Source organism: Megalops cyprinoides, chromosome 11, assembly GCF_013368585.1.
Source record: "Megalops cyprinoides isolate fMegCyp1 chromosome 11, fMegCyp1.pri, whole genome shotgun sequence".
Classification (NCBI taxonomy): domain Eukaryota; kingdom Metazoa; phylum Chordata; class Actinopteri; order Elopiformes; family Megalopidae; genus Megalops; species Megalops cyprinoides.
In genome coordinates, this window is record NC_050593.1 from 24,200,573 (window position 1) to 24,215,179 (window position 14,607).

Sequence of the window (14,607 nt, forward strand, 5' to 3'; positions counted from 1 at the left end):
GTTTTCCTCTACCACGTGACCAGTGGGGCTTTCGACCTTTATTTCAATCACAGATGAGCAAATGTAGGCGACCCAAACCCCAGTCCCACAGGCACGTGACTGAACGTACAATTTGTGAAACTGTGAGGATTTATTGGATACAAAACTATTCATTAATTCATTTGGGGAAAGGGAGGAAGAAATGATACGTGGGCGCACAAAAATAACATCAGGACACATCTCTTTGAAAGACTACCGTTCTGTTACACTGCATACTAACTGATGTCATTTATTCTGCACAACTTGCAATATATCATTAGACGACAAACAAAAGATAAAAATCAGGCATTTAAAATCTCAAAAGCACGAAAAACAAAAGTCTGAGATTGACTCGGGCAAGGGAGAATCCTCTGTCGGAAAAGCCTGTGAAAAGGAAACTAGAGTGGCAGCAGGAAGCCGTTCGTGATTTGGCAGAGACATTCATTAGCTCAGTGGATCACCCAAAATTACGTGCATGATCAAAACACCTGACAATGTTTCTGAAGTCATTGATAAATCAACAAACGTGAAAGATCTTTATGTTTTCAAATTTTGTTTGTCTTGTAAGGACAGTCAGCTACAACTGATATTAGAGTGGTTGTGGCAGAAGAATGTAGAGTATCTAAACTTTGTAAATCATTCCTCGTTGGTAGATGGAATCGTGAATTGCTTAAATATGTAGCGTAGGTGAAAGTAGCAGCAGGGAGCAGAGCTGTTTCAGCGCTGACGTCACTCACTGAGACGGCGTTTATGCATATGGAAGTTTTAATGCGTTGATCTTCACTGTCAGTTGTGCGACGAGAAGACAGATTCGGATTTCATTCATGAAGGTATGGACCTCCTTCACGTTCGTTACAAATGTATTCAAAGTAAAATCTGAAATCATGACTGTTACGTTGGGCAATGCACGCTAAGTGATCAAAGCTTACAGTGACATCCTTCAACGCTGTTGCCTGATTCGGTGCATTTGATTTATAATGCCACATTGTGGCACTTGTGAGACATATATGGGCAAATAATTTCCCCAAAGTTAACTGGCTGATTACTGCTGTCAGAATTTTTTAAAGCTGTCTAAGGAGGATCATATGTCGCACAGAACATCTCAGTTGTACAGAATGGTTGTCCTTTAACCAATAAAACCACTCTCTGGGCCTTTTAAGACAAGGTGAGATGTAGGGATTAAGCTGGAGAGCACCATTCCAAAAGGTTTTGAGATATAGCTCTTTCTCTCTCATTTCTGCGCAAGGTGGCAAGGGTCTGGCTGATCTGGCCCAGTGGTTCAAGAATCGTGATGTTTGAATCCTTGAAACCTTTAGTGCAGGCAACTACAGGAGCTGACGAATGAATATCAAAACAAACAGACAATACGTTTAACTCCAGAAGTGTTAAATCATGTTGTTAGATTGCAGACTCACAGCATATTACAGACCTGAATAACTGAGGAAAAAAACAAGTTTCAGTCAACAAGCTCACACATTTCTCCAGGCTGTCAATATTTTTGACCTCAAACAAATTTGTAGTTTGGATGTGGAAACCTTCTGTGGATGTGGATTGTGTTCTTGGTTTGATGAAATTTGTAAATCCAAACTGGACAGGCAAGAACTGTATGCAAAAAAATGGAAAGTCTTTTGATGAATTCTGCAAAATCTGAAAAATGATTTCCTGGGTATAATATGGACGGCTAAGTTATAATTGATTGTTGTCACCAGTGTTGTAGATGCTGAGAGACTCTTTGTATGGGCAAGTTTTCACAAAGCATCATTAATCCATGAAGGAGGAGACCATAATCCAAGTGACAATCCTATAGATTAAATTTAACCACTTTCCGTCCTTTGTTTTATCTATTTCACATGCTTCTGCTGTGAATAATGTGTCTGTTTTTTGCTTCACACTTCTCTCTGTGTGCTTCACTCCTCTCCAGGTTAAATTCATGTTGCTTTCCACAAAAAAAAAGGAATACCACTGGTGTAAAATGGCTTCGTCACGTCACCCAGGATTTTAACACACTTTGAGATTCCATCTTTTATTTGAGATTTAATATTTTTCAATATTAAAATAAGAACTGATGTGATTTTCATCCTTTGAAGACTATTTCCAGGTTGTTCCTTAGCATACACTTAAATTGTTCTGCAACTGAAGTGCATCATATCATCTCAGGAGCAGCAAACTCTCCCATTGGTTTCTCTCTTTCTACTCACAGAGTGTCAGCACACCATATTTCCCTGTTCCAGGAAGTGAGAAGTGAGTAGACAGACTTCTGACTCTCCACAATAAGTCAGTTTTCTTTTTTCCCCCAATTTCAGTATGAACGCTCAAATTTCAGTATGAGCCTTGATGGGAAAGTTATTATGTTGTCAAATTTCAGTTGAATCTGAAAGGAAAGTGATCCGTTCAAGATTGCTGTTGTCTGCCTCCAGTCCCCAGCAAGCATTGTGAGGTAATTTGAGACTATTACCTCTATTCAAATTGAAAATGTTTGCACAAGATTGTGATTGATTAAGCTGCTATGAAAGAATTACAAAGTAGGTAACTTCATTGCCTAATACTTTGGCGTGAATTTCTAATATAGGAAAGAAACAATACATTTAGTTTTATCATAAATAATGTGTTCTGACGTGGCTCCCATTTTTCTCCCACAGCACAAGATGTTGTATTGTCTTCCATATTGTTTGTTTAACCAAGAAAATAAGCAAGAAAGTGTTCTTTACAGATAAGAATCGCAAAATGGAAAAAATGCAATGCAGACTGCATACTTCTGTAGGAGGCTGCTTCCAAGTATTGTTATTACATGACAGGTGTGGTTTCAGAGAAACCATTGATTGGCAGTATTGATAGAGACAATGCGATTCCTCTTCTCTCTAAAAGTGGCCTTGGTTCTCGGAAATTCTGAGGAACGGCACTGGCCCAACATGTAAATTCTGGGGTGGAAAAATTCAGTTTGATCGTTTTAATTATCAGACTTTTATTTATCAGATTGTTTGATTATCAGACTCAATATCATATCAGATTCGACACAGTATGTTTGATGTATTGCAAATTCAGATTTTATTAGTTAGCTGTTGATTATTGTTTAGTATATGAGAATTTCCAAATGTAAATGAGTCTGCTTCCGTTGATGTGGGTATAGGCTTTTAGGTTTGGGGTCTCATGAAAGGATTTCACTTGGCCATGAGGCTGAGGTTGTTGACCCCTCTTCGGACATCATAAACAGAGGAAGAAAGGATGGAGATGGAGTGAAGGAAGGATATGCCATGAACAAATGAATGGTCATTTGGAACTTCAATTTTTTAAGAGGTATTTGAAGGTATGTTCTGTTGTTTATCTATAGTTCCAATACTTTTTAATGTCTTTTTGTGGATATCTTGATGTTCCTCCAAATATTTCAGTCTAAACCATGGGTTTTGAAACTGGCACTTGAACAAAGAATGTACATGTAATGGGTGCAGAGGAGACTGGAGTAAACTATGTAATGACAGATTTTATTCAAAGTATTATTCATTAAGTAGTTTATTTGTCAGTCTTAATTTCTTCAAAATATCCTGATTTCTTCAAGATATCCTGATATCCAAATTTTGAAATAAGAACTCACATATGTTATTAATGAGGCTGTTTTCTTGAATGTGAACATAGTAGTGTGTAGAATGATGGCATATGTGAATATGGGTGAAGAAAGCAAACAGTATCATTCTCAAACCTTTCACCAGCTGGCATATACTTCTTATCTTGTGGGTCACCCCAAGAAACAGTGCAGTGTCAGAGAAGTCAAAATCCAACTCTCTGAACAAGTTGGTCAGAAAATTGAAGAGTGAGGCTAAACAATGACAGGAAATATGCTCATATGAATCCTCTGAATGCTCACACTATAATAAGACTCTGCTAAAAAAAAAAAAGAAAGCTGATTGTTGCACAGATAAGACATCATCCTGCCCACACTAATGTTACAGATAAAACATGTTCACGGATAGCTGGTCCAATATAATGAGCTAACTAAGGTTTACAAGCCTGCCTAGGTAGATAGTTAACTAAGTAGATTGTGAGCTCTACTAGCGTATTGCCATAAAAAGATTTTCAGAAAAAAAGATTAATCATTATAAAGCAGATTATTAGCGGAAAAAAAAATAGATTGATGCATTTTTCTACCTGGCTAGGATTCAAACCCAGACTAACTTGCTAATAGATTTGAAGAGCAAGTAGTTAATTGGCAATCAATCCTTTTCTAACTAGATTGGGAGACACACACGCATGCACACACGCACACACAAATGTATCTGTTCCTGAAGATACAGTTTTGTTTTGGAGTCAGTCAACACTACATATTGAACTGGACTAAAGGTTTTATGTTAAAAAACAGAGACATGTAACATGTACCACACAAGGCAAAAATGATATATTTCATAAAACAAAAACCAAAATAATCTCCATTGGCATTGTTATGAAAATATATGCATCAATTACATTAAAAACATAACCTGATGAATTCTGAGTGTCCTATTTGCTCAAACTTCAAAACCTTCTTGCAAAAGTGGATATATTTTTCAGTAGGATTTCCACTTACATTACAGCTACTATTTCCATCTAAAGGTATTAAGAACACAAGGTGCTTTATTCATAAACAGAGTGTGACTGCATCATGAGGGGCATAATGAAAAACAGGAGCGTTTCTGAAACGTTTGATCAATGCACCCCTCTGCCTGGGCCATCAGTTATGGGTATTTTTGAGGACAAAGATTCTGGTAACTACAGGAAGTTGAAGTGGCTGCCCAGTATGAATATGTTCTGATTGGCCAATCTGAATCTTCAGCTGTGTTCCCTGGTACATCTTAAACAGAATGATGTAATTGCTACCACTTCAGCTTCAGTACTAGAGATTAAGACCGAAATTAACACAACTTCTTTGCATGGCAGGTCAATTTACCTAGTGACCTGTGCCTGTCATGCCCAGCATTCCATTATCCTACATTATGTAGCTGTTACGGAAATCATTCAAGAATATTTTATTGTTTTTTTTTTCTTATGTCAGGTGGTTGTGATTCTTCATCAGTGTTTAGTTTTGTGGATGTGTTATTTGCCTTTTTTGTTTTCATGTCCTATGTGGTGCAATCTGATTTGCTTTTATTGACAACAAGATATTGGAGAAGACAGCATAAAGTTCAGGAGAGATACAATACATAGGAGTTTCCAGTGCAGGACGCTCCAGAAAGTTTCACTGTCACTGTCATTAAATGGTAAATGTTTTGAATGCTTATCAAATTCTCAAATTGCAATTGTTCAGGAGCACAAGTTATTTGTGTTAAAATGAAGAGTAACTGCGTTACTGTTCTCTTTTGTCCCTCGCTGTTCACCCTAATTTTTCTTGCGTGGACTTCCTTAGTTTTTTTTTTTTTTTGTATGTGTTATGCATTTCAGAAAATGTTAGTGCAAATTAATTAAATTTGATTGATTGCAGAATCATACAAGTAGAAGTCAACAAGAAATATTCTTCCGAGATATTTCGGCGGATACTACCAGCCGCCACTAATATATATTTGTTCAAGCCTCAGGTCTGCTACAGGTCTTTTTAGAAATTCCCCAAAACAGGTACACATCCTGTTTAGCTATGTGAGATGTGGTTTTGATACACACACACACACACACACACACACACACACATATATATATATATATATATATACACACACAGTTGTATGCAAAAGTACGCATTTTGTTGATTTTTGAAGTGAAAAGTAGTAAACCCAAACTCTGCAGCAAAGAGAGTTTACAAAAACATTTTCTGCAAATGTTAATGTCACTGTTACTTTTGATTTCATGAACTTAAAAAATAGGAAAAAGAATAAAATAGTAATTGTGGCATTGGCAAAGGTTTGGACACCCTACTAAGTGAGTCAGTAGTAACACCCCCTTTGACAGATATCCCATTTCTATTCTTGACAGGAATTTTCACCCACCCTTCCCTGCAGATCACTTCGAGTTCTGAGATGCTCTTGGGCCGTCTTACATGCACAGCATGTTTAGGATCTACCCACAGATTTTCAATGATGTTCAAGTCAGGGGACTGTGAGGGCCATTCCAAAAGCTTCAGTTTGTGTTTCTTGAAGTAATTCATGGTGGATTTTGAGGTATGTTTTGGATCATTGTCCTGTTGTAGAAGCCAACCTCTTTTCAGCTTCAGTTTTTTGACTGACTGTGTGACATTTGCCTCCAGAATTTGTTGATATTTAGAGGAATCCATTCTTCCCTCTACCTGTGCAATGTTTCCTGTGCCACTGGTTGGCACACAACCAAAGCATAATAGATCCACCCCCATGCTTAACAGTTGTTAAGGTGTTTTCATCAAATGTTGCTCCTTTTTTTCTCCAAACATACCTTTGGTGATTATGGCCAAAGAGTTCCATTTTTAATTCATCAGTCCACAGCACTCATTTCCAAAATTCCTCTGTCTTATTTAGATGTTGTTTTGCATACTTCAGACATTGACTTTTGTGATGAAGTCGCAGGTAAGGTTTCCTTCTGTCGATTCTTCCACGCAGATCATGTTTGTGCAACACTGCACAGTGGAATGGTGCACCACCACTCCTGTGTTAGCTGAACCTTCCTGCAGGTCCTTTGCAGTCACATAGGGGTTTTGCTTTGCCTTACTGCCCAGCAGGCTCGGGGAGTGATGGAATACACAGAACAGCGTTACATAAAAAGTAACTGTATTCCGTTACAGTTATAGGAAAAAAGACGGCAGATTACGGACGCATTTATTAAATATGGGGATTATTAGCAGGATTACAATTTTAAAATACATTTTAAAATAAAGAACAATATACTACCATGCACATGCGCACACATTACAGCAATTAATTATCATGGCCTCTAGTGAAAAAAACGCTCTCACTGGGTGGAAACTTCACCATTATTCTGTCTTTAAAGCAGAAAAAGAGAACAGCATCACAGTACAGTGCAAGTTATGCTTCCAGCTGTGAAAATGCTGTCCTCATCCAAGGATCCGACATCTAATTTAAAGAAACATTTACAGGTAAGACCAACCGCTAACGTTACCTACACAGAAATCCAGTTAGATAAAGTTAACGTTAGTCAATACTACTACTACTACTAAAAAATATTTTGGGACTGTAGGTGGTGTGGTTAAAAACACAAGCCCCAGACTGGAATAAGCTTAACTAACATTAAGTTTGCTAGCTAGCAAACGGTACTTAAGATCAGAAGTCAATATCTTGGCTTGCAGTACATATGTTAAAATTAACTATTTGTTCAGAAGAGACATGATGAAGCTGAATTGGTTTGATAGCTAGTAAAGTGCATGACACCCAGATTAGCTAGCTGGTTAGCTAGCTACTTGCACATTCAACTGAAAAGTACAAATACCACCTTACAAAGACAAAATCTATCTAGCTAGCTAGCTACAATTCAAACAAAACAATAAATGTAACTAGCTAGTTACTATCACATTCTGCTGACAAATACAAATATCACCTTGCAAACAAACACATAGCTAGCTAGCTACAATAAAAAAAATAATGTAGAAAGCTAGATACCTTGCCAACTTTGCTTTCACGCACTTTGCTCAACTGTCATATTACTGATAGCTATCTAGCTAGCTATTAAACTAATACAGCCTCATCAGCTAGCTAGCTAGCTACCAACATATTTGGTATTGAGGCAATCCAAAAGTAACGGAAAGTAATCAAGTTACGTTACTTTAACATTGTAATACATGGATTAGATTACTGACTGCATTTTTTAACAGGTAATCAGTAATTGTATCGGAACACAGTTTTAAAGTAACCCTCCCAACCCTGCTGCCCAGCATACGAGCAGTTCTGTCTGATAGTTTTCTTGGTCTTGCGGATCTTGTATTGACTTCCACAGTTCCCCTCAGCTGCCATTTCTTAATGACATTTTGGACTGTGGAAATTGCGAGCTGGAAGCGCTTTTATCTTTTTATAGCCTTGCTCTGCATTGTAGGCATCCAATAGCGTCATTTTCAGATGGTAATTCAGTTGCTTAGACTGAGGATGGAGCCCATGGTTGTTCAGTGTTTGCACAAGGTTTTAAGAGTGAGAGAATTTATTAAGCTCTGGAATTGTCATCAGCTGACAATTCCTAATGACAATTCTTGACCTGCCTAATGTCCTAATGAGTCAATTAAGGTCTACTGAGTTCATTAATTTCAGAGACTTTACAGCTGGAAGGGTGCCTAAACTTTTGCACATCTCACAATTACTATTTTTTTTCTATTTTTTTACAACATATGTAGTTTGGCCAGGGGTGCCCAAACTTTTGCATACAACTACATATTATGTAGCTCTCGCACCTGTACACAGTAAAATTGAGCCCTAATATAAACTGTGAGAGGTGTCTTTCTGATTCAGCAAGCCAGACTAGCATCTTTAAACAGATTATTTCAGATGTAACACTGGTTTAAATATTCCACAGTATGCTACACAAATCATAGTGGATGCTTTGTGTCAGGGTTTCAGGGACGGCTTCCCGCAACAATCGGCAGGCGTCCTCATGACAGCCTGTCTCTCCCAGTTGCCTGCTGCTTCCTTGAACATCCACCAGAGGAACTGTACTTCCTGTGTGTGTTTGCACTGTGTATGTCTAATCATTGTCTGATTGTTCACACCTGTTTGTAAATAGTCTTGAATGTTTGTTGTATTTAAACCCTGCCTGTTGTGGTGTTCCTTGCTCAGTCTTGAGCTTGTCTGCGTTCTGTGCCTACGGTTGCCTGTGTAGTAAAGATTCTTTGTCTTTTGAAACCCTTCCGTGTTCTGAATGATCTCTGCATTTGGGTCCCGCCTGCTCGACTGTTACACTTTGTTATTTTTGATGCATGTATATTGACATTAGTAAAGGGCATGCAAATGAAGTGCATTATCATGTTTGACTAACTACATTGTAGAAATGCATGGAAATGAAAATCAGTACCATTTGGAAGTTGGTAGGCAGTAACAATTAAACCGTAACAAGTAAATTCATGTTGTGCTGGCCTTTTAGATAAGTACTATTCACCACGTTATGTAAGCACTATATGCACAATAGTGTATTTGTTATGATAGTGGTTCTGTATCAAGGTAACAAATTCTTCTAGTCATGGACTTGTCTTTACTTCTGCTATTTATGCTCTTACTCATGAATTTTTGTTATTGTACAGTTTCACACATTTATTTTTGCCACTGATTGCGTCGGTGAACCTGTCTACCTGTCAATGTCACTTGACTGGTCCACAACTTTGTCATGTGCCGTTTTCATGCATGGGTGCTGCCTAAGGAAGACCACAGACACGTTACAGCACAGCTCTCTGAGTGTAGGTATATGAGCCAGTATATTGTGTGCTTTGTGACACATCAGAATGCTTTGTTAGCTACTGTAGCTCTAACAGTCACTTTATTAGCTACTGTGTATGTTCTGACATGCACAATATATAATGTATGATGTGCACGTGCAACTTTGCATGTTTGTGCAAAAGATGAACAAGGTTAGGTACTGCAAAAACCAATGTATCTGATCATCAGTTCTGATATGATTTGTTTTTTTTTTTTGTCACTTGTCATTTCCCCTATTGTTTTTACTGCAGAATATACAAGCAGACACTTTTAATGTGCTAGCTAAAACAATAGCGGTCTTGTCTAAACCTTATTCAGTCTTACTTCAGTTTCTGACTATTCACAGATGGTCTTATCTAGAGCAACTTTCACAGTTTACACTTCCCCCATTTATACAGCTCAGTAAGAAATGGCGAGCTTAGTTAAGAAATGGCGAGCTTATTTGGGCCGAATGGCCTGTTCTCGTCATGATATGTTCTTATGTTCTAATAACTACTGGGGTAATTTGGTTTGTGTACATTTCCTGAGGACACAACAGCAGTGCCCCACCTAGGAATCAAACCAGTGATGTCTAGGTCACAAGCTCTGAATTTAAATGCGACAACACACTGTTACCCCCTGACCGCATTCTTGCTGAACACCAGACCAAGTACATTATATTCATTATATTACATTATAATCATTTAGCATATGTTCTTATCCAGAGTGACTTCCAGCACAGTAGAACATAAGTGTATCTAGTCACATTGAATAAGCAACAGTGTCAGACCAGGCTAACAACACTCCCAGACCAATAAGTGCCAGTGTAACACCTTTCAAGCCCTACCCTAAATTGACTTGTGCAACCTGACTAGACAAGGGAAGCCAAGTAAACTACCATACTACCAAGTAAACAACACCACTAGATTACAGGTTACAGTAGTTGCTCTTTCTACAATCTGTTCTTGTTGAAGGGCTGTGGCCATAGTATGATGAAAACAAACATGTCATAATTCATGCAGTAAATCAAAGCCTTGGATACCACAGTATCAATGTCTTAGTTTGACTGTGATCACCTCAAAATGGTGAAAGTGAAACCTACTTGAAAGCTAGTATTCTTGCTCTACAATCCACAAGGGTCCACAATCATTATGCCCTGTAATGGGAGGTTCCACAGTGACATCAGCAGGGGCTTGGTGCTATGTGCAACAGGATGACAGGAAATGACAACAGGAAAGCTCTGTGATGTGTCACATTTTGCGGCCTTTATACAACTGCTGTGAGTGCGGTGATGGTTAATTCAGTTAGGTGGCCATGAAACAGTCAGGTGGTGAGAATCATGTCTCGGTGTACCCAGCTGTTAATGCTGCTTTTCCTTCATGCCGAGGTAGGATCATTCTTGAAAGGTAAGAGTATCTTAGCCACTTGTCGTTGGTTCTGGGATCATTTAATCTTCCAATGTTTGACGAAAAGATTGTGAATAACGATGCATGTGAGTACTCAAAGGCTTCTGTATCTTTGGAGTTTATTGGTATCTGCCATGAAACATCTGAAAGCATTATTCATTTAAATTCAATCATTTGGAAGGGAAGGTGCATGATTTTTTTTTTCTTGAGGAGCATGTAAAAAGGATTTGTATTAGAAGCAGTCAAAATAATCCAAAATAAGTTTATTGATTAATGATTTACTAGTGTAGTTGTGACTTAATTACATTACAATTACAACTGACACCGCTACTGATGTGAAAAATGAGCTTGCATCTTATTTAAGTAAGTAAAAAAGAGTAAGACTTGTTTGTCTTATTTACATTTAACCAACCTTTGCTCTATTGTTAATCATAATGTTAGTAATAACCCAGACATTACCCTTAAACTTTAAATTTAATCAGAATCATGAACATTTATGTAAAACCACAGTAATAAAGCAAAATGTAATAATGTGATTTAATGATATCTGTAGCAGGAACACTGCTTCTGTCAAATGTATACATGGAAAAATCTGCTTCTGTAACACTGTTTTAATAGAGATCAAATGTATGTAAGGTGAACACCTGCTAGTATCAGTAACTGAGCAGGACGGAAAAACTCAGCTGGGCAGACAGGTAAGACATTCACAGTACAGCAAAGGGGGGGAGTGATGCCACATCAAAGCTGAGCACATACCATTTTAATAGGAATTAGTCAGTAATTAGTCAGTAGGGGATCCCATTTGCCACCGGTGAAGGCCATGTGGTGTTCTGTTCTTTTCATTAAAAACACTCTTTGGGAGCTATTAGTCAGTGTGTGGGTGCAATTTATGTTTAATAGAGTGTTTTCTACCCCTTCTGGCCGCTGAGATAGTCTTACATGCTCATAAGGCTTTCTAGGTTTTTCAAGACAAGACTTTTCCATTTTTGTGGTCACCTGCGTGGCTGGAACCTTTTGAGATTCTCAAGCAATACTAATGACAGTGGTGGATTTGGTCTCCATACGCAGAACATATTTCCTTGCTGTGGCACCCATGGTTGAATTTCTATTTCGTCTTCACGTTTCATTGTCATTTCATCTGTTTGATCCTCCCAAATAATCAAATGTCAGTGCACCTTGCTCATTCTCAGCTTGTACTAACTCACTTATTCTGTACCTCCACCTCTGTGGTCCGGCGCGGGGGGGGGTTTCCTCTCCAAGGGGAAAAGAAAGTGAGCAGCGCTTCAGTCGCTCAGAGCAGCTGATGAATGTGTCTGATAAACCTAGCCTTGTGTCTCTGATATAGATCTTCTCCTCTTAGCTACTCATGTTGCCTCTCGCTTTGAGCACTTCAAAAAGTTTTTTGTGTGTGCGTGTGTGTGTGTGTCTATTTTTGAGGCTTCCTTTGGAAAAAAATCTGAGTGACTTTAGCCTTTCTTCCTCAGATATACCACTGCCTACACTACTTCCTACATGTGTATAAAAAAAATAATAAAACAGAAGCTCTTATGGAAAAGGCTATCATCACCGAGGACCCCGGTTAAAAAAAAAAAGAAAAAAGAGACAATGGATTAGTTTGATCAGAGACCAAAAAGGAAAGCATATATGTGAACGAAGGAACTGTTTTATGACATAGCTTCACTCAAAGATCCAATTTCAAAGAAGCTTTGGGCAGTTTACACATGTACACCCAGCACAAAGTCTTTCAAGTGAATAAAACCAAGCAGAGATGATGACCACTACTGGTTATCCCCATTGCTGCATGCATCACAGACTGTCCCAGATAGGTTCCCATGCCAGCGGGCTCCCTGTGATAGATTTACTTCTAAAAGGTACTTTAGCAAGTTAAAACTATGCCAAAAATTAATAAATGTATTGAAAGGACATTGTTTCCTGGCAGGCTGTACAATGAATCCATGTACAATGTAGCTGATTGTTTTGTATCAAAATACTTATGCAAAACAACAACTAAGACATTCTCAGCTAGTTTCCACTTCAGCTTCCAACACTTGGCACAACATGTGGATGACAACCATATTGACTGTAGCCAGTCAACATACCATTCAATAGGCATGGCAACAGGCATAGGCAAAAGTGTATTCTGGTCAAAAACATCTCACGTACCTTCAAGCTGTAATATTATTGGCTTGAAACTCTGTTGGATTCCTTGTGGAATGCACCTATTTGCACAATCTATTTTCATGGGGACCTTAAGATGAGCACAACACACTACTGTATGGCACTACTGTGTCTGACTCAAACAGACAGACTCTCTTTCTACACAGGAGACACCACCTGAATGTTAATCTATATTCTAGCAACAAGACAGGTAAAAACAGAAATATATTGTTGTGCATACTTCTCACTTACACTAACTAAGAGAAGGGAAACAACTAAAAGGTTCTGGAGAGCGCACATGTTTATACTCATTGTAACACCTGACTTTAAATGTCATGTCACTTAAATGGCATTTGTTCACTAGTATGCCCAATTTAACTGAATCTAGTTGAGACCAGCTGGTCCTGCGTTTAAAATATAGGCCTACAACATACAACTGCTCTGGAGAGCTTTCTGATATATGGCCAAAATGGCAATAATGCACTTATTTGTAAGTTAAATCTGTATTTCTCACAACATTTAACTAAGTTAGGAATGTATTCTTTCAGCTATATCTCCAGCAAATATTGGCATGAGGATCAGGAACTCATTGGACACCATCAATGTGACATGGAAAAATCCCAATAAGCATGTTGCTGTCCACTGCTATCAAAGCCATGTGCAATATAAGAGTCAGTGTGATGTGGACTGGCAGGTAGGTCTTTTTTCCTTTCACTTAAGTTTGACTCTAAGCATAGATTCTCTGGCCATGAGTTATTGAATTAATTTAAAATGCACCACTTAATGCATATCTCTGCTTCACTTCTTCACCATACCATTATACCATTATACATGCATATATCATTAGGGGCAAGTTCCCAAGAACAATGTTAAAAGAAAATTAGAATTAGAAAATGAAACCCACCAGAAAGAATTCAGTTGAACATACTAAGCATACACTAATGGCTCATTATTTTCTGAGATGAACTCATGTTGCCACATAACCACATAGTAATCATACATTCCTCACCCAGTGCCAGTGGTGTTTATATTATGCTTCATTTGTGGAATTGTGTCAGTATGCTTAATTATTTGTTGTGTTTCCACTTTTTCATGGTTTTGCCTTAGAGTGTTGAAACTGGAGGCTTCTTTTTAACGCTGCACTGGATAGACCAGAGGAAGAACTATACATTCAGAATGAGAATGAAATACGAATGTCTCGGCCACCAGTGGAGTGCCTGGACGCACGAGACATACTGGAGGAATCTAAACGTGTCAGGTGCTGTTGCTCTGCTGTCCACTCGCCTTTGTCACCCATCACAGTTGCTCACATTGGCTTTTGTATGGTGCGCCACAAAAGGACAAAGACAGGGGTGATCCAAAGCGGTAAGAAAGTGCATCATTGAAAACAGTATGAAGTAAGTGCATTATGGAGCATTAAGAAATGACTGGATGATACCAAACAAGCAGAAGTATGCACACAGAGCAACAGAGTAACATGATTAGGAAATGCCAATGTAACAAACTACACAAGGCTATAAGATATAATAAGAAAGAAATAATAAGAAAATAAGATAATAGGCCAAATGAACTGAAGTGAATGAGGAAGAAGGAGGTCAATTTCAGTTCTGAAGTATGAGAGAATGCTTTACCCAACACTGAGCCATGATGAGGGCTTTCTGTCCAATGTCCAAGTCCATTAACTCTTTAGTTATAATGTTATTAACTGTGAA

At 38.2% G+C, this 14,607-nt stretch overlaps 1 long non-coding RNA gene across 1 annotated transcript; it reads left to right on the plus strand.

Annotated features, from left to right (window-relative positions):
• Nucleotides 1–760: 760 nt before the first annotated feature.
• Nucleotides 761–6,783, plus strand: LOC118786238. Its single transcript, XR_005005316.1, has 5 exons — nt 761–848; nt 2,219–2,259; nt 2,384–2,455; nt 3,146–3,322; nt 5,950–6,783. It is a non-coding gene; the product is annotated as an uncharacterized LOC118786238 (long non-coding RNA).
• The last annotated feature ends 7,824 nt before the right edge of the window (nt 6,784–14,607 follow it).